Source organism: Pelodiscus sinensis, chromosome 1 (assembly GCF_052426305.1).
Source record: "Pelodiscus sinensis isolate ZL-2025 chromosome 1, ASM5242630v1, whole genome shotgun sequence".
Classification (NCBI taxonomy): domain Eukaryota; kingdom Metazoa; phylum Chordata; order Testudines; family Trionychidae; genus Pelodiscus; species Pelodiscus sinensis.
In genome coordinates, this window is record NC_143052.1 from 187,903,384 (window position 1) to 187,922,433 (window position 19,050).

Genomic DNA, 19,050 nt, shown 5'->3' on the forward strand with positions numbered 1-19,050 from the left:
GTAGCCTTAAATGTGAGATATCCACACTGAATGGAAGCTGTTATCTTTCGAAAAAGCACATTGCTTTTTTTGTTGAGCTTTTTGTATCTAGATGCTCTCTTTTGAAATAAGATTTTCCAGAAGATCTCTTCCAAAAAAGCTTATTCCGAAAGAAGCTTGCAGTCTAGACATAGCCTAAGTCCTTTTCTGGTTTTTCCCTTATGTTTCTGATGTCTCTTTCAGCATCTCTTTCAATAAGTTCCCTTTCTTCCTTCTCTTGCTGTCTGTAGGGAGACTCAGGACTCTTCCCAATTCTCACCCTGTCTCTGGTCAATTTCATTAGTGAGCATCATCATCTCTAGGATAATTACTTGCAAAACTCTTTCTGACCAGCCTCTTTCCTATTCAGTCTAATTTCTGCTCTTTCCCCATACTATGTCACCAGCTGAAATTTAACACAACCAAAATAAAACTCCTTATGGATCCTCCTAAATCTTTTCAATCAATGCTGACAGCACCACCATCTTTCCCATCAGTCAAACCCGTGATTTGGGGTACTTTTGACTCCTCCCTCTCCCAGGTTACATATATCCAGGCCATATCCAAATCCATTTCTTCCTCCTCAACATCTGTTCTTTTCCTTTCATCCCCAAGTCTTCTTTTCACAGCCAAATCTTTTATTCATGCCCTCATTATAAGTGCACTTTGGCTACTTCAGTATCCTCTTGTTTAGGCTCTTAACCATCCTCATTGTCCTTTTCCCACAGCACAATGTGTCCCTGCTGTTCTGGGATCCTGCACAAGAAAATCATGGTAGGCAGGCAAATATTAGAGTAGTCTCTAGAACTGATCTAATGTATGTCTCCAGTGTCCAGGAGGAACAGAATTGGGAATGGGATTAATGTCTTCTGCCCCTGTCTCTGAACTAGAATTTATCCATAGATAAATAAGATCTTATTTTGGTCAAGCTACCCAACTCTTGGTATTCTTAACCCTTTTCCCATATGTTATGAAGTATACATTCTTCAAGAATTCAGGTGTTTTTTTTTTCTGAAAACAGGCAGTTTTCTATGTATAGGGTCCTGTCTAGAGACAGAACTAAGTATTATTGCTACATCCTACTGTTAGATCCTTGTGATCACATTATGGCAGATCCTGCCAATGGACTTGTGAAAGAAAGTCAACAGTGGGATAGGGATATAGAAGTTTTCCACCCCTATTTTACCTCTATCCAAACCTATGTTGAGAGTGCTCTGCAAACACTTTGTAACAAGAGTGAACGAGATGTGGACTGGGCATGTTTATCTGCATAAAGCTTCTGCCCTGGTAATGGGAACAACTTACGGGCTTTACAGAGATTATTCTTAACAGGAATTCCTGCTTGAACTAATGGTGTGGGGGTACAGAGAGGCCTGCTTAAAGGCTACATCATTAACTCTGATTGTACAGTGTATGCATTAACACTGTGCGCAGCACTGGAAGAACACAGGTACATACGGTAAGAAGGTTTTCACAATGTGGGGGCCTGTTTCTGCAGCTATAGAATTTAATGGAAGTATCTGCATATCTGCTTGGGGTAAGGCTATCCTGCTGTACAGTGACTAAATGAGACATAGGTTATCCCAACCATTTATTTATTGATTGATTCTTATTATTTTTCTGCATTATAATAGTGTCCGGAGAGGCCTTAACCAAATAGAGATCTATTAGATCACGGTGCAAATGCATGGCAAGAGACTGTCCCTCTGCCAGATGAGCTTATAGTCTAAAATGGACAAGACAGACAAAGTGGGAGAGGGGTCCAAGTAAGTACATCATTTGCACTAGGTGTTGGAGGCAGGATTTTAGCTTTTGTGAACGTAAAAGCCATTTCCTATCTTCCAAATATGCCACTCCACATTGCTTCCATATACCCAAAGATTTGAATCCTAGTTGCTATTTTTATTCTTCATTTAATTTTTTTCTCCATGACAGTAGGGAGTTGATCTGAGGTTCTCCTCCCATTCCTAAGGGGACCCATATTATGAGATGGGATTATGACGGGTGTGACATAGAAAGAATATTTGCTAAGGTTTTGGTGAGAACTATGGATCAGATCTTGAGTTAAAATCAGCATAGGTTCAATGGAGCTGTGCTAATTTACACCAGCCTAGGATTGGCACCACTATAACATAAATGTATCCATCTTTTGTGTATACGAAAGATCATCCATAGTATTGCAACTATATAATTTTTAAAATTTCATTTCCTTGGTGTTGCATTATACAGTAGACTTCTGATAATCCGGCACCTTTAGGACCTAGGTGGTGCTGGATTATCGGATATGCCGGAGCATTAGGAGGTACTGCATACTCCCAACCCAATCACCTTCCCCCCTTTCTCCCCCCCCCCCCCCCCGCAACCTTATGCTTGGGTCCTGGAGCCACAGGTACAGATGCGTGTCTCCCTCCAGGAACTGGGGCACATGCGCTGAGCGGCTGGCTTTTCAATGAGTTGGCCGGGACGCCGTGAGTAACCCAGTCCCCCTCCCCCTCCTCCTTCTCCGGAGCCAAACACTTCTCCTCCCTGCTGTAACCCACGTGCGAGCGGCTGACCTGAGCGGTTCCGGGTTCTGCCCTGGTTCCACCAGGAGCGCTTTCCATTTTGATGCTGGACTATCGGGAGTGCCGGACAATTGGGTGCCAGACTATTGGAGTTTTACTATATTTGCATCTTAAGTGAACACTGTAAAGTGTTATTAGAGGAGCTGGTAGCAGGCCCTAAGGTTAGGCTGCATAACATTTTCCATTATAAAAGATTCTTTTGATCTTTTCTTTGAGAAATTCACACCTCCATTGTGTGCAGAAGGCATTTGATATTTGATAGGTGGAATGTCTCTTTTTTTTGGCTCCATGAGATCTAGTGATGATTTGGCTGAACTATGAAATGTTTAAAAAAATTCCATTCCCTCACTTGTGTTCCTCAGGAAAATTTGGACAGCCTGACAAAACCGCTGAACATTTGAGATAAGTCTCATGCTGCTGCTGGAATGGGACTGAGGTGAGAAAGCTAGGCTGAGTGTCCCACATAAATCTCCAACCCTAGCATATGCTCCCAGTGGCCCATTCACATGCATAAACATACTCCAAGGCAACCCATGGGGTAGAACTTCCTCAACATCCAGCTGTAGAGAGGGAAGAGAAAAAGAGATAGGGCCTAGGCTCCTCTCAACCACTCCTTGGTACCAATAGCCAATCTCGCCCTCTGGGGGTGACACATGGGCAGGAGCTGCCCAGTTCCTGGAGGATGGGGGGTGGGGTGACAGAAAGGCCAGGCTGGGTTTTCCCCGGAGCAACACTTGGGCTAAGTACCTGGACCAACAAATCCATCATTCTCCCCTCTGTAAAGAGAGCCGCCTTCTGCTGCTAACTAATGTTGTTAGTCACATAGTTCAGGTAGTGGCAGTCTGTGCTACACTGTTGAAGGTCTGTGGATCTAACCCTTTCGTTTAACTCATAAGAGGGCAAGGGGACTGTTACAGATGCACACAGTAGAATCTGTTTGTTACCTTTTTTTTTAAAACAAAAAAAATCACCATAACACCTCAAACCCTAGGAAACAATATTAAAGCAAACTATATTAAATTATATTATAGTTGCAAACTTCATTCTGTCCTCCTCTGTGCCCATGGTACAATCATTCAGCACACAGATGAGTGATGAGAAGGCAGGCCTGATATCAGGGCACTCTATTTACAAGTTATTTTTTGAATCCTAGTTGCTATTTTTATTCTTCATTTAATTTTTTTCTCCATGACAGTAGGGAGTTGATCTGAGGTTCTCCTCCCATTCCTAAGGGGACCCATATTATGAGATGGGATTATGACGGGTGTGACAAAGGTAGTTAAATGCTAACTCTCATGAGGATTAAGTACCTAAAAACTTTGACTTCCCAGCCTAGCAGTATTAGAAGAAATTCCAGAGCATTTCAGTATTACTTTCCTCAGGGCTAGACAGTTTTGCCGAACAACAGGGGTTCATCCACATTTGGTGTTAGAGTCTTCACCGTGCGTTAGACTGGTACCTGGCCACACTCCCTGTTCCTGCCCTTCGTGTGTGTTGGGTGTTTTCTGTTTTTTCTTGTTCTTTTCATTTGTTGTATGTTTTCTGTTGCCTCTTTCAGTAACTGTCACAGCCTAAGCCAGTCCCCCTCGCTGGATGGATTTCAGTCTGTTGGGATTGGATCCAGCCATCGAATCACATGTAGCTGTAAGGCCCCTAGGTCTGGGTTTTGGCTGAGTTCCAAGCTCTAGGTCTCTCAGATGCACTCCCAAGTGCAGACTTCATATCTGACACCCTTTCTTGGACCGTGGAATGCCTCAGTCTGGCCACCTAGAGTACAGAACAAGTTCTACAGTCCTCCCAAGACTGCTTAGACACTTACCCCTTAGAGAAGCAGCTCCTCATCCCCACTAGGTCCCAGCCTCTCAGGGCCCACTCTCCTCAGGTTCTGCCCTCATGCTGACACTTCTCCCTGGGCCCCTGCCTTTGCACTGCTCTCTCCCCATTAAAGAATGGAGATTTTTTTTTTACTTTTTTGGAATTCAACTTTGCTAGGTGTTGACAGCTCACATCACATCTTCCCAGATGACCAAGGTGGTGCCACACAGCAAACACTCTCCTTCTTGGAGCACATCTGAATTGTTGGATCTGCTGGTTCTGAGAGAAGAGACAGGTGTGCAGTCTCCACTTTGCTGCAGTCATAAGTACTTCAATTCTAGGGTCAGATTTCTCGTGGTATGTTAGAGAAGAGTTCTGAACAGGACATGTGTCAGTGCTGGGGGAAGATAAAGGAACTGAAACAGGTGTACCAGAAAGCAAGGGAGTCAAACAGTTGCTCTGGTGCTGTGCCAAAGACCTTGTGCTTTAATAAGGAGCTGGACATCATCCTTTGTGCCATCCTTCACACCTCCACTGCCAAGAGCTCTGTGAATACTTCATGGGGGCTGGAGAGAGTGGCCAGCGGCCTCAATCCAGAAGATGAAGTAGTGGAAGAGGAAGTGGAATTGGAGGAGGAGGTGGAACAGGAAACAGGGTCATCCAGCACTGTGGGAAGCCAAGACCTCTTCTCAACCCAGAAAGTTCAAGCCAATCTGAGCAATCTCTCTCTGTCACTCATGTTACAGGAGAGGGAAGCTCCGATAAGTGCATGATCTGAGTGAATACTGCTTGGTTACATGAAGCAGAGCTGTCCTTTGCTTTGTTATATACTAGAAGTGGTTGAAGGGATTGAAATATACACGACTTGCAGCGTTTGCAGCTGCAACACAGCTATGCAAGAGGGGCCTTGCCGAACAGTGTGTTAATGCATACTAGATTTTACAGGAATCCGCCAGAGAGATCCCTAGGAAACTTTTCTTGCGACGCTTGGCAATCCTTTTCTGGAGGTTCCTTGACAGAGCTGCTGTGTTTCTTTCCCAATTGTAGGAAACTTTCCTGTGCCTATCAGACCTAGATCCATTTCAGTCTGGCTTCAGACCTGGTTTTGGAACAGAAACTGCCTTGGTCACCCTGGTAGATGACCTATGCCGGGAGATAGACGGGGGAGTCCCTGTTGATTCTCTTGGACCTCTCAGCAACTTTTGATACGATCAACCATGGTATCCTTCTGGCAGAGTTGTGTTTCAGAGGCACTGTTTTGCAGTGGTTCCAGTCTTACCTGTCGGGACGCTTTCAAAAAGTGGAGCTAGGAGGCTGCTGCTCAACCTTGTGATGACTGTGCTATGGGGTCCCACAAAGTTACATCTCGTATGCTATACTGTTTAGCATCTACATGAAACCATTGGGAGAGGTTGGAAGGAGATTTGGAGGATGGTGCCATCGGTATGCAGATAACACCCAATTCTATTTCTCTGTGACATTGGATCCAGTTGTGGCAGCGAATGATCTGAACCATGTCTGGAGGCAGAGATGGACTGGATGAGGTCAAATAAGCTGAAGTTGAATCCAGATAACATCAAGGGCCTGTGGATCAGGAAGCCATCTGACCTGGAATGTGATGTGTTACTTGTTCAGGGGGTCACACTTCCCCTGAAGGAACAGGTACGCAGCTTGGGAAAACTCCTGGACTCTTTTCTAACACTTGAGAACCAGATTTACTCAGTGGCCAGGAGAGCTTTTGGGCAGCTTCGGCTGTTACACCAGCTGTGACCCTTCCTAAATAAGAATGACTTGGCTACGATTCATGCTCTTGTCACATCCTGATTGGACTACTGCAATGTGCTCTACATTGGGCTGCCTTTGAAGAGTCTTTGGAAACTTCAAATGGTCCAGAATGCAGCTGCTCGAGTTCTAACATTCATTGTACAGAGCACGTTATGCCAGTGCTCCAGCAGCTGCACTGGCTTCTGGTATGTTTCCGGACACAATTCAAGGTCCTGGTTGTGACCTATAAAGTCCTAAACAGTTTGGGATAGGTGTATTGGAAAGACCATCTTCTCCTATATGAACCTGGAGATTGAAGTCAGCTGGGGAGGCTCTGCTCCATGTTCCTCCACTTATGGAGATGAGGCTGACATCTACACAGAGCAGGGCCTTCTCAGTTTTTGCTCCCAGGCTATGGAATTCCCTCTCCTGGGACATTCGCCTGGTGCCAATGCTGCCATTGTTTCAGTGCCAGGCTAAAGCCACCCTTTTTACCCATGCTTTTATTGATGCTTGAGTGTGTGTGTGTGTGTGTGTGTGTGTGTGTGTGTGTGTGTGTGTGTGTGTGTGTGTGTCAGGTACCCCTCCTCTTGAGGTGTCTTACCTGTTTGCAGTCATGAATTCCAAAATGGGTTGAATTTATGCAAATGTATAAGATTATGTACCCCTTGGGGTCTTGTATTTTACTTACATTAACAAAGCATGGCAGAATGTTTTATAGAAAGACATATTACTGGTGCTCAAAATGGTGCCTCAACATCCCCCTCATTCAAATAGTCTCCCCTTGAATTCCTCTAATAGTCCGGGTAAGTAGCTGCTCAAAATCAGCCACCAGACAATTCACTTACTATGCTCTACCCTCAGGAAACTTTTCACATTTAGGCTCAGAAATATTATGCAGCAGACAGCAGGTTGCTATGACCATGAGAATATTTTCCTCATTTAGCTCTAACCTGCCATCAAGGCAGTGCTAGCAATATTTTAATCTGCCAAATGCACATTCAATGATCATTCTGCATCTGCTCAGACTATTGGTGAAGCACTCCTTGCTGCTGTCCAGGTTTCCTTTGTAAGACTTTATGAACCAGGAAAATAAGGGGCTGGGTCTCCCAGGATTATGATGGGCATTTCAGCATCCCTGAATGAAATCTTTTGGTCTGGAAAGAAAGTCCCTGTTTACAGCTTTCTGTACAGGCCAGTGTTGTTGAAGATGTTTGTGCCATGTACCTTCCCAGACCACCTTGCACTGACATTAGTGAAAAAAAATCCTTGTGATCCACAAGCACCTGTTAGACCATAGAGAAGGACTTCATTTTCTGTGCTCCATCACAAGCTAGTCCAGAGCCACGGTGTCCAATACACTAGCCATTAGCCACATGTGGCTATTTGGTTGTGTGACAGGGCAGACAAGCCCCGCACTGAAGGGCAGAGGGCAGACCAGGCCCAGCTGGCAGAAGAGGCCCTGCCCATCCAGCCCTTCTGGGCATACTCTCAGCAAAGTCCAGGTATAAGAGCAGAGAGAGCCCTGCATGAGGGAGGGCAGGAGGAGGGTGGAAGGGAGCAGGCAGCAACCCCAATGTTACTGCAGCAGCTGAGGCCAGAGACAGAGCCCTCAATGGACCCCAGGAGTAAAGCCTGCAGCCAACCCCTGCCTGAGCAACCAGAGTGCCCGCAACCCCGGCAGCAGCCCCAGCAAGTACTGACTCCGCGGAAAATAGACCCCAGGGGAACAGGGTGTGGCAGGCAGCAGCCCAGGGCAGAGAACTGAGAGCGCCTCGGTGTGTAGTGGCTGGATGCCCCGCCGAGCAGGCAGGAGCCATAGTCTCTGCTTAAAGGGCCCTGGACTGGGACCCTGTGGAGAGGGTGGGCCTGGGTTCCCCTACCACCCATTTCCCTACCCTGGACAATCAACCCCTGACCCAGGAGAGGCTTCTCTGGGCGGCTAGGCCTCAAAAGCCGAATGGGGCACTGACTTCGGGACTAGGCTGCTAGAGCCGCATTTCCCCTAGTAGAGGGGCATGGACTTGGGGGCGCAGTCAAAGGAGGGGAGGAAGAGCCCCTCAATATGCCGGTTGAATGTGGCTAGTTTGCTATAGCAGTAGCCACTATGGGCATGTCTACACAGCAAGCCCGTTATTTTGAAATTATTTTGAAATAACGGGCTTCTTACTTTGATTTCTTTAACCGCCATTTCACAATGAGTAAGAGAAGTCAAAGGAAGAGTGTTCTTCCTTCAACTTTCCGCTGTGTAGACAGTGCCACAAGCTGAGTTAAGGTACTTTGACTTCAGCTATGCAATTAATGTAGTTGAAGTTATGTAGCTTAATTCGACTTTAGCCCGCAGTGTAGACATAGTGGCTACTGCTTCAGAACTGGTTGGATACCATAGGTCCAGAGCCAAAATGGGATATCTGTGACATCTGTTGCCCTGCCACAGTTAGGGAATCCTATTAGGGAAGCCATTCCGAATTTCACAAACATTTCCAAGAGTCATAGTTGTTCATAGCTGGATATGATTAGTGGTCCTATACACTTGCATAAATTCAACCCATTTTGGAATTCATGACTGCAAACTGATTCATGACTGACCGGTAGTAGTCTGGAATTGCTAACTTCCACACATCAGTCACCACATGTTTAACACTGTAAATGCAGCTGTCATTTTGGTGTCCTTGTACTGCAATGCTGGTGCAAGTTTTACGCACAGTTCCAAGAAAGAGGCTTTGCCCATCTAAAAGTTCTGCAGCCACTGATCATCATCCCAGACCTCTATAATGATGTGATCCCACCACTCAGTGCTTGTTTACCCAACCTAACATCAATGGTGTGCAGATGCTCCAGGAATGTTAAAAATAATCTGGCCCTGTTTCTGTCCATGGCACACAACAGGGCAGACACCATAAATTCACATTCATATTTGAATACAAAAACATAAGAATGGCCATCCTGGTCAGACCAAAGGTCCCTCTAACCCAGTGTCCTGTCTTCCAACAGTGGCCAATGCCAGTGCCCCAGAGGGTATGAACACAACAGGCAATCATCAAATGATCCATCCCCTGTTGCTCATTCCCAGCTTCTGACAAACAGGCTAGGGATACTATTCCTATCCATCCTGGCTATTAGCCATTCAGGGATCTATCCTCCATTAATTTATCTAGCTCTGTTTTGAACCCTGTTATAGTCTTGGCCTTCACAACATCCTCTGGCAAGGAGTTCTACAGGTTGACTGTGCATTGTGTGAAGAAATACTCCCTGGTGTTTGTTTTGTCGAAGTTCATGATATATTACATGATCAGCCACAATGTGTTCACAACACTGACCACAACAGTAGAAAGCAGTGCAGAAGCCAAGCTTTCAGGCAGAGATGGCAGGCAGAGTAAAGAGGAGTAGTTAAAAATGGCCCAAAATGTAGTCAGAAGACCATGGAATGATGAGATGGAAAAGACTGCATCGTGAACATTGAGCCCTCAGCCATAATGCATTGTGATCCTCTCTGCCTTCTCACATCTCCTAGCAGCAGAAGGGGATGAAGTGTACAGTGAAATAGCTGCCCGTAGCACACTGCTCTCACCGTCAATGCCAGAGGACCAACTATTAATGCGCTCCACCAACAGAAGGGGCATTATAAACATTGACAAGAGATGTAATGATAGCAGTATATAATCGCTGGTGTTACTTGCATTAACTTAACTCTGTAATGTACATGTAGCCTCAGATATAATCTGTCCACTAGATGTCATGCCGCTGCTACAAAATGGATGCTGTAATCTATAATGAAGATCACAGTCACCAATGGCAAGCCTAAAACAATAAGGAATAATCTGACACAGGCATATCCTCAAATGTTCAGTGACCACCTCATTCTTGTCCTTCCCCAGAAGCTCAGCTTCCCCTTTCAACTTTCACACATGTTGCTCAGGCTGGAGATGGGGATTTCCACTGCTAGTTGTGAGAGACCAAGCTGTAATACCCCCATGGCAGAGTTCAGTCTCACAGGAAATTTGAAGTCTGGGCCTGCAGACTGCCGTTTGATCATGCAGCCATGTACATAGTATACCCTGGCAGCCCAGTGCATTTGGGGCTGCCATAGGAAGGATGGAAAATGAATGACCTTCAAGGTTCCCTCCTTTGCTTTACCTGCAGCAGGAGAACATTTACAGTGAGGAAGAGTGGATCTGGGGTCGTGCAACTTTCCCAGCTCCAATTTTCCTTTTCTGTACTCTGTTTAGGAGGCACAAAGCTCAGATTCTTCCTGCTCTACACATAAGAATGCTGGGCCAAAACAATGTTCCATCTATTCCAGTGTCATGTCTTCGGACCATGGCCTATGTCAGGTACTTCAGAAGGAATGAACAGAACAGGCAATTATTGAGTAATCCATCCCTTGTTGTCCCACCTTATGGCAATCAGAGTCTAGGGATACTCAAGAATATGAGGTTGCATCCCTGACCACCCTGACTAATAGCCATTTGGGGACCTATCCTCCATGAATTTATCTAGTGGTTTGGGGTTGGGGGGGGTGTTTTGTTTTTTTGTTAATCCGGTTTTAGTGTTGGCCTTCATGGCATCCCTGGCAATGAGTTCTACAGGTTGACTGCACTGTGTGATGAAGTAGTTCTTATGTTTGTTTTAAATCTGTCGCCTATTGATTTCATTTGGTGACCCCTCCTTGTGTTATGTGAAGCAGCAAAAAACATTTTAAATCACTTTCTCCACACCAGTTATGATTTTATACATCTATCATATCCCCCCTTAGTTGTCTTTTTCAAGATGAAAAATCCCAGTCTTTTTAATCTTCTCATACAGATGCTGTTCCATATCATTAATCACTTTTGTTGCCCTTCTCTGTACTTTTCCCAATTCTAGTATGCGTGTGTGTGTGTGTGTGTGTGTGTGTGTGTGTGTGTGTGTGTGTGTGTGTATTTTAGATGGAGCAACCAGAACCTCATGCAGCATTTGAGGCATGTGCATAGCAAGGATTTATATAGAAGTATTATGATATTTTCCTTTCTTACTATCTATCCCTTTCCTAATATTCCTTTAGCTTTTCTGACTGGATGTTTTCAGAGATGATAAAGTTTCATAAGGATCACTTGGCACAGTCATGTACTTAAATATTCAAATGACATCAATAGCATCTTTAAAAAACTGGGTGCAAACCAGAGGTCAACTTTTGAACATTTAAACCACTCTATGTAAAGAATATTTGCTAAGGTTGTGGTGAGAACTATGGATCAGATCTTGAGTTAAAATCAGCATAGGTTCAATGGAGCTGTGCTAATTTACACCAGCCTAGGATTGGCACCACTATAACATAAATGTATCCATCTTTTGTGTATACGAAAGATCATCCATAGTATTGCAACTATATAATTTTTAAAATTTCATTTCCTTGGTGTTGCATTATACAGTAGACTTCTGATAATCCGGCACCTTTAGGACCTAGGTGGTGCTGGATTATCGGATATGCCGGAGCATTAGGAGGTACTGCATACTCCCAACCCAATCACCTTCCCCCCTTTCTCCCCCCCCCCCCCCCCGCAACCTTATGCTTGGGTCCTGGAGCCACAGGTACAGATGCGTGTCTCCCTCCAGGAACTGGGGCACATGCGCTGAGCGGCTGGCTTTTCAATGAGTTGGCCGGGACGCCGTGAGTAACCCAGTCACCCTCCCCCTCCTCCTTCTCCGGAGCCAAACACTTCTCCTCCCTGCTGTAACCCACGTGCGAGCGGCTGACCTGAGCGGTTCCGGGTTCTGCCCTGGTTCCACCAGGAGCGCTTTCCATTTTGATGCTGGACTATCGGGAGTGCCGGACAATTGGGTGCCAGACTATTGGAGTTTTACTATATTTGCATCTTAAGTGAACACTGTAAAGTGTTATTAGAGGAGCTGGTAGCAGGCCCTAAGGTTAGGCTGCATAACATTTTCCATTATAAAAGATTCTTTTGATCTTTTCTTTGAGAAATTCACACCTCCATTGTGTGCAGAAGGCATTTGATATTTGATAGGTGGAATGTCTCTTTTTTTTGGCTCCATGAGATCTAGTGATGATTTGGCTGAACTATGAAATGTTTAAAAAAATTCCATTCCCTCACTTGTGTTCCTCAGGAAAATTTGGACAGCCTGACAAAACCGCTGAACATTTGAGATAAGTCTCATGCTGCTGCTGGAATGGGACTGAGGTGAGAAAGCTAGGCTGAGTGTCCCACATAAATCTCCAACCCTAGCATATGCTCCCAGTGGCCCATTCACATGCATAAACATACTCCAAGGCAACCCATGGGGTAGAACTTCCTCAACATCCAGCTGTAGAGAGGGAAGAGAAAAAGAGATAGGGCCTAGGCTCCTCTCAACCACTCCTTGGTACCAATAGCCAATCTCGCCCTCTGGGGGTGACACATGGGCAGGAGCTGCCCAGTTCCTGGAGGATGGGGGGTGGGGTGACAGAAAGGCCAGGCTGGGTTTTCCCCGGAGCAACACTTGGGCTAAGTACCTGGACCAACAAATCCATCATTCTCCCCTCTGTAAAGAGAGCCGCCTTCTGCTGCTAACTAATGTTGTTAGTCACATAGTTCAGGTAGTGGCAGTCTGTGCTACACTGTTGAAGGTCTGTGGATCTAACCCTTTCGTTTAACTCATAAGAGGGCAAGGGGACTGTTACAGATGCACACAGTAGAATCTGTTTGTTACCTTTTTTTTAAAACAAAAAAAATCACCATAACACCTCAAACCCTAGGAAACAATATTAAAGCAAACTATATTAAATTATATTATAGTTGCAAACTTCATTCTGTCCTCCTCTGTGCCCATGGTACAATCATTCAGCACACAGATGAGTGATGAGAAGGCAGGCCTGATATCAGGGCACTCTATTTACAAGTTATTTTTTGTTGTTAGAAACCAACCGTCTCCAGGAGCAGCCCTAGACTAGCTGCCAGCGACTGGCGCCCTAGGCGAACCATGCAATCGGCGCCCCCACTCCAAACCCCTCAATGATATTGTGCCACCATTTGACGCCCCATTGAACTTGGAGCCCTACGTGACCGCCTAGTTCACCTATATGGATGGGCCGCCCCTGACCGTCTCTTCCTCTTCCCTCTGCCACAGTTCAGAGGTATAATTTTGTAACATTTTTTAATGTTTCTCATTGCTTGCGAGATGCTAGTAATATCCATTTTCTCTCTAAAGTTTTTGTCTCCATTCTGTTGCAAATTATAGGAAATGACTTGTGGGTATTGTTTTACAAACTAATCCCCTTGTCACCCCATACCTTTCAAAAATTACATGTGAATGAACTTTGAAAACTATTAAACAAGACACAGTGCAGGTTACATACTTGGCTCACTAACTCTGAGAAGGGGAAGGTGGGCAGGATTTGTTCCCTTATTTTTACATGTACATTAATTCCTTCATTTATGCACTAAAACTGAAAAATGTCAAGTAGAAGAGGAAGCTGACCCAGCACAAAACTTTGTCAATTCATAAACTTCCAAGGTGATTCTTATTATCAGTGCAGGAATTAGACTAGTGAGTGATATGTAGGTGTCAGGGACTTCAGTAATTTACAAAGACTGAAAAATTAGATTGAGAGAATAACCAAATGACATTTCTGATGCAAGAAAGCTGAACAAGAAACAGAGTGAATAGTTATCTAAGACCAGAGTATGGTCAACCATCCGGTGGAAGGATACCTAATACTAATAGAACTTGTGATGTACTTGGTATCACATAAAATAAACACACTCGATTTTCCTTCAGATTTTATAAACCAAAGAGCATAGTGGAAAGTATACTCATAACACATAATTAGGTCTTTGGGCCAGTTTGTAACCTGTGATTACAAATGCCTAAAAGAAGATACGTGAAAAATGTAGGACACCAATTACTGTATTGGACTTATCTTGTTTCTCTTTTAAAGAGTTTTGTCCCAGAGGCAGACACACTTAATTTAAATTCAAATAGAAATTCCATACATACTCACTGCTCAGGAATATATTGCTCTTTCCACAAGAACATGAGGAAAGATATGACTCAGCACTTTTCCCCAGAGTTCCTCAGTCCTTTGAGTGCCGGCTTTATAGGAGTAGGACAGCAAGACTGCTAACTGCTTCAGTAACGGGGCCATTCAGTTATACAGGGTAGGAAAGAAGCTGTGTCGTCAGCTGCAGAAGTTTCGCTTTCAGAGGGAAACAATCCAACAAGTCAAATTAATCATTATCGTAAGCAGAAACAACACCACTGACTTCAAGGGAGTTTGGCTTGCATATGCTAGCAGTGGATTTGATCCTGAATAATGTCAATTTAAAATTACCTAAATTTGAAGTGCTAGCTGAAAGTCACATTAGTCATAAATTGACCAGAAGAATGATTCAGGATTGATTGTTTCAACCAAACATTTTTAATATTGTGCCAGTTTTTGAGCATTTTAAAGCACATTGTCTGAAAAGGTTGCTTGCCAGATTATTTTTTTTCTTTCCAGTTTTGGTAATAAAAAGGGGACTTGGAGATTTTATATTATTTATTTATTCTTATTTTAAATGCTTGAATTTGCTTTGATCATGTCCAGTAATTTTTCTGCTAATTGCACATCTGCTGTACACTAGGGAAACCAAAAAAGCAATATAACGGTCTGTGGCTGTTAAGTAAGAATGCTGCTGTCTCATGGAAGCTAATCCCATTCAATGGAGGCCTCAAGCCTATACAATTAATTTCTTCACAGGGTGCTTTCTTCCATTCTCTATTCAGAAGAAAAACTAATTAAAAATCTTCATCGATCACTTGGGTTTACAGGTGACTACATGAAAGTGCTGTATCAAGCACTGAGAAGCTTAAATCCATATAATTTTGTGAGCCTCACTCAAGTACACACATTGAATTTTAAAAAGTCGCAAAACCAAACTCATGCTACAGCCAAATCAAAATAATGTTAAGGATGCTGGACAAAAGCAAAGATATTTAGCATTGGAACTCTGTGACAACTATCTCTCACCTTATTCATAGGTGTTATAGGGAAGTCAGAACTATGTGCTGCAATTCACAACTCATGTGCTGCAATCAGTAGGTAAGCATGAGAGCAAGGATAGACTGCTGTGAAGACACGGGATAGCTATTTCAGGATACTCTAGTATCCCAAAATAACATTGCAGGATAGGTGTATCCAAACAGAGCACAGATAGAACCCTTCAGACATATGAATGACACAAGAGCCACGTTTGACATTTAAAGCTCTGAAAAGGCTCAAAAAGGACAGGTTGGGCATCACTGCTTTGTATTACATAAGAACATAAGAACGGCCATACTGGGTCAGACCAAAGGTCCATCTAGCCCGGTAGCCTGTCTACCGACAGTGGCCAACACCAGGTGCCCCAGAGAGGGTGGACCAAAGACAATGATCAAGCGATTTGTCTCCTGCCATCCTTCTCCAGCCTCTGACAAACAGAGGCCAGGGACACCATTTCTATCCCCTGGCTAATAGCCTGATATGGACCTAACCTCCATGAAATTATCTAGCTTCTCTTTAAACTCTGTTATAGTCCTAGCCTTCACAGCCTCCTCTGGCAAGGAGTTCCACAGGTTGACTACACGCTGTGTGAAGAAGAACTTTCTTTTATTAGTTTTAAACCTGCTACCCATTAACTTCATTTGGTGTCCTCTAGTTCTTCTATTATGGGAACTAATAAATAACTTTTCTTTATTCACCCTCTCCACACCACTCATGATTTTATAGACCTCTGTCATATCCCCCCTCAGTCTCCTCTTTTCTAAACTGAAAAGTCCCAGTCATTTTAACCTCTCTTCATATGGGACTCGTGCCAAACCCCTAATCATTTTAGTTGCCCTTTTCTGAACCCTTTCCAAGGCCAAAATATCTTTTTTGAGGTGAGGAGACCACATCTGTACAGTATTCAAGATACTATAGTTTTATACAGGGGCAGTAAGATATTCTGTGTCTTATTTTCTATCCCTTTCTTAATAATGCCTAGCATCCTATTTGCCTTTTTGACCGCCGCTGCACACTGTGTGGAAGTTTTCAGAGAACTATCCACGGTAACTCCAAGATCTCTTTCCTAATTTGTCATAACCAAATTAGTCCCCATCATACTGATAGTTGGGGTTATTTTTCCCGATGTGCATTACTTTACACTTATCCACATTAAATTTCATTTGCCATTTTGTTGCCCAATCACTCCGTTTGGTGAGATATTTTTGGAGTCCCTCACAATCTGCTTCTGTCTTGACTATCCTAGACTGTTTGGTATCATCCACAAATTTTACCACCTCACTGCTTACCCCTTTCTCCTGATCATTTATGAATAAGTTGAACAGGATTGGTCCCAGGACTGACCCTTGAGGGACACCACTAGTTATCCCTCTCCATTCTGAAAATTTACCATTTATTCCTACCCTGTTTCCTGTCTTTTAACCAGTTCTCAATCCATGAAAGGACCTTCCCTCTTATCCCATGGCAATGTAATTTATACAAGAGCCTTTGGTGAGGGATCTTGGCAAAGGCTTTCTGAAAATCTAAATATACTATATCTACTGGATCCCCCTTGTCTGCATGTTTGTTAACCCCTTCAAAGAACTCTAATAGATTAGTAAGACATGATTTCCCTTTACAGAAACCATGTTGACTTTTGTCCAACAAATTATGTTCTTCTACGTGCCTCACAATTTTATTCTTTACTATTGTTTCGACTAATTTGCCCGGTACTGAAGTTAGACTTACTGGTCTGTAATTGCCAGGATCGCCTCTAGAGCCCTTTTAAAATATTGGTGTCACGTTGGCTACCTTCCAGTCATTAGGTACGGAAGCCAATTTAAAGGATAGGTTACAAATCACAGATAGTAGTTCAGCAATTTCCCATTTGAGTTCTTTTAGAACCCTTGGATGAATGCCATCCGGTCCCGGAGATTTGTTGACATTACGTTTTTCTATTTGTTCCAAAACCTCCTCTAATGACACCTCAATCCAAGACAGTTCCTCAGATTCATCACCCACAAAGGACGGTACAGATTTGGGAATCTCCCCAACGTCCTCAGCCGTGAAGACTGAAGCAAAGAAATCATTTAGTTTCTCCACAATGGCTTTATCGTCCTTGATTGCTCCTTTTATATCTCAATCGTCTAGGGGACCCACAGGTTTTTTAGCAGGCTTCCTGCTTCTAATGTACTTAAAAAACATTTTGTAATTTCTTTTTGAGTTTTTGGCTAGCTGTTCCTCAAAATCTTTTTTTGCTTTTTTTTATTACATTTTTACACTTGATTTGACAGTGTTTATGTTCTTTTCTATTTATCTCACTAGGATTGGACTTCCACTTCTTAAAAGATACCTTTTTGTCCCTCACTGCTTCTTTTACATAGTGGTTAAGCCACGGTGACTCTTTTTTAGGTCTCTTGCTATGTTCTTTAATTTGGGGTATGCATTTAAGTTGGGCCTCTATTATGGTGTCATTAAAAAGTTTCCATGCAGCTTGCAGGGATTTGGCTCTAGTCACTGTGCCTTTTAATTTCTGTTTAACTAACCTCCTCATTTTTGTGTAATTCCCCTTTTTGAAATTAAATGCCAGAGTGCTGGACTGCTGAGGTGTTCTTCCCACCACAGGAATGTTAAATTTATTATATTATGGTCACTATTCCCAAGTGGTCCTGAAACGGTTATCTCCTGGACCTGATCCTGCACTCCACTCAGGACTAAATCGAGAATTGCCTCTCCCCTTGTGGGTTCCTGTACCAGCTGCTCCAAGAAGCAGTCAATTAAGCCACTGAGAAATGTTATCTCTGCTTCTTTTCCTGAGGTGACATGTAACCAGTCAATATGGGGATAATTGAAATCCCCCATTATTATAGAGTTCTTTATTTTGGTAGCCTCTCTAATCTCCCTCAGCATTTCAATGTCAGTATCGCTGTCCTGGTCAGGTGGTCGATAATATATCCCTACTGCTAATTTCTTATTATTGGAGCATGGAATTACTATTCATAGCGATTCTATTGAACATGTTGATTCATCTAATATTTTTATTTCATTTGATTCTACATGATCTTTTACATACAGTGCCACTCCGCCACCCACCCGGCCCACTCTCTCCTTCCGATATATTTTATATCTCGGTATGATTGTGTCCCACAGATTTTCCTCATTCCACCAGGTTTCAGTGACGCCTATTATGTCAATCTTCTCCTTTAATACGAGGTACTCTAGTTCACTCATTTTATTAGTCAGACTCCTAGCATTTGTGTAGAAGCACTTTAAAAATTTGCCACTGCTTATTTGTCTACCCTTCCTTGATGCATTGGATTCCTTTATATGCAGTTGTTTGTCTGCTCTGGCCCATCGTTTGTCCTCTCCCCTCCTCTCTTTCTGACTACAGCTTAGAGAATCTCTATCAATGGATTCTCCTCTAAGAGAAGTCTCCATCCGATTTATGTGCATCTCCGCACCAATCGGCTTTCCCCCATCTCTTAGTTTAAAAACAGTTCTACAGCCTTTTTAATGTTTAGTGCCAGCAGTCTGGTTCCACCCTGGTTTAGGTGGAGCCCATCCTTCCTGTATAGGCTTCCCCTCTCCCAAAAGTGTTCCCAGTTCCTAATAAATCCAAACCCTTCTTCCCTTCACCATCGTCTCATCCACACATTGAGACTCTGAAGCTCTGCCTGTCTACCTGGCCCTGCGCGTGGAACTGCAAGCATTTCCGAGAATGCCACCATAGATGTCCTGGATTTCAGCCTCTTTCCTAGCAACCTAAATTTGTCCTCCAGGACATCTCTCCTACCCTTCCCTACGTGTTATTTAAATATACCTTGCCAAGAAAAAAGTCATAAAGAAACATAGAAATCACAAAACAGAAGCAGAAGAAGCGTGACAAAAGCAAACCTTTAGCATTTCAAT

The 19,050-nt window shown here is 43.6% G+C and overlaps 1 protein-coding gene across 6 annotated transcripts in view; it reads right to left on the reverse strand.

The window, feature by feature from the left end:
• Positions 1-19,050, reverse strand: part of EPCIP (exosomal polycystin 1 interacting protein) — a 47,357-nt gene that overhangs the window by 9,073 nt on the left and 19,234 nt on the right. The window contains exon 3 of one of the 6 annotated variants that reach the window (XM_075910915.2): positions 14,143-14,337. The exons of 4 other annotated variants lie outside the window; for them this stretch is intronic. The gene's annotated coding sequence lies outside the window, so the exon portion shown is untranslated. Of the gene's footprint in view, positions 1-14,138; positions 14,338-19,050 lie in introns of all 6 variants that reach the window. One more of the 6 variants, XM_014575032.4, reaches the window with a different exon arrangement.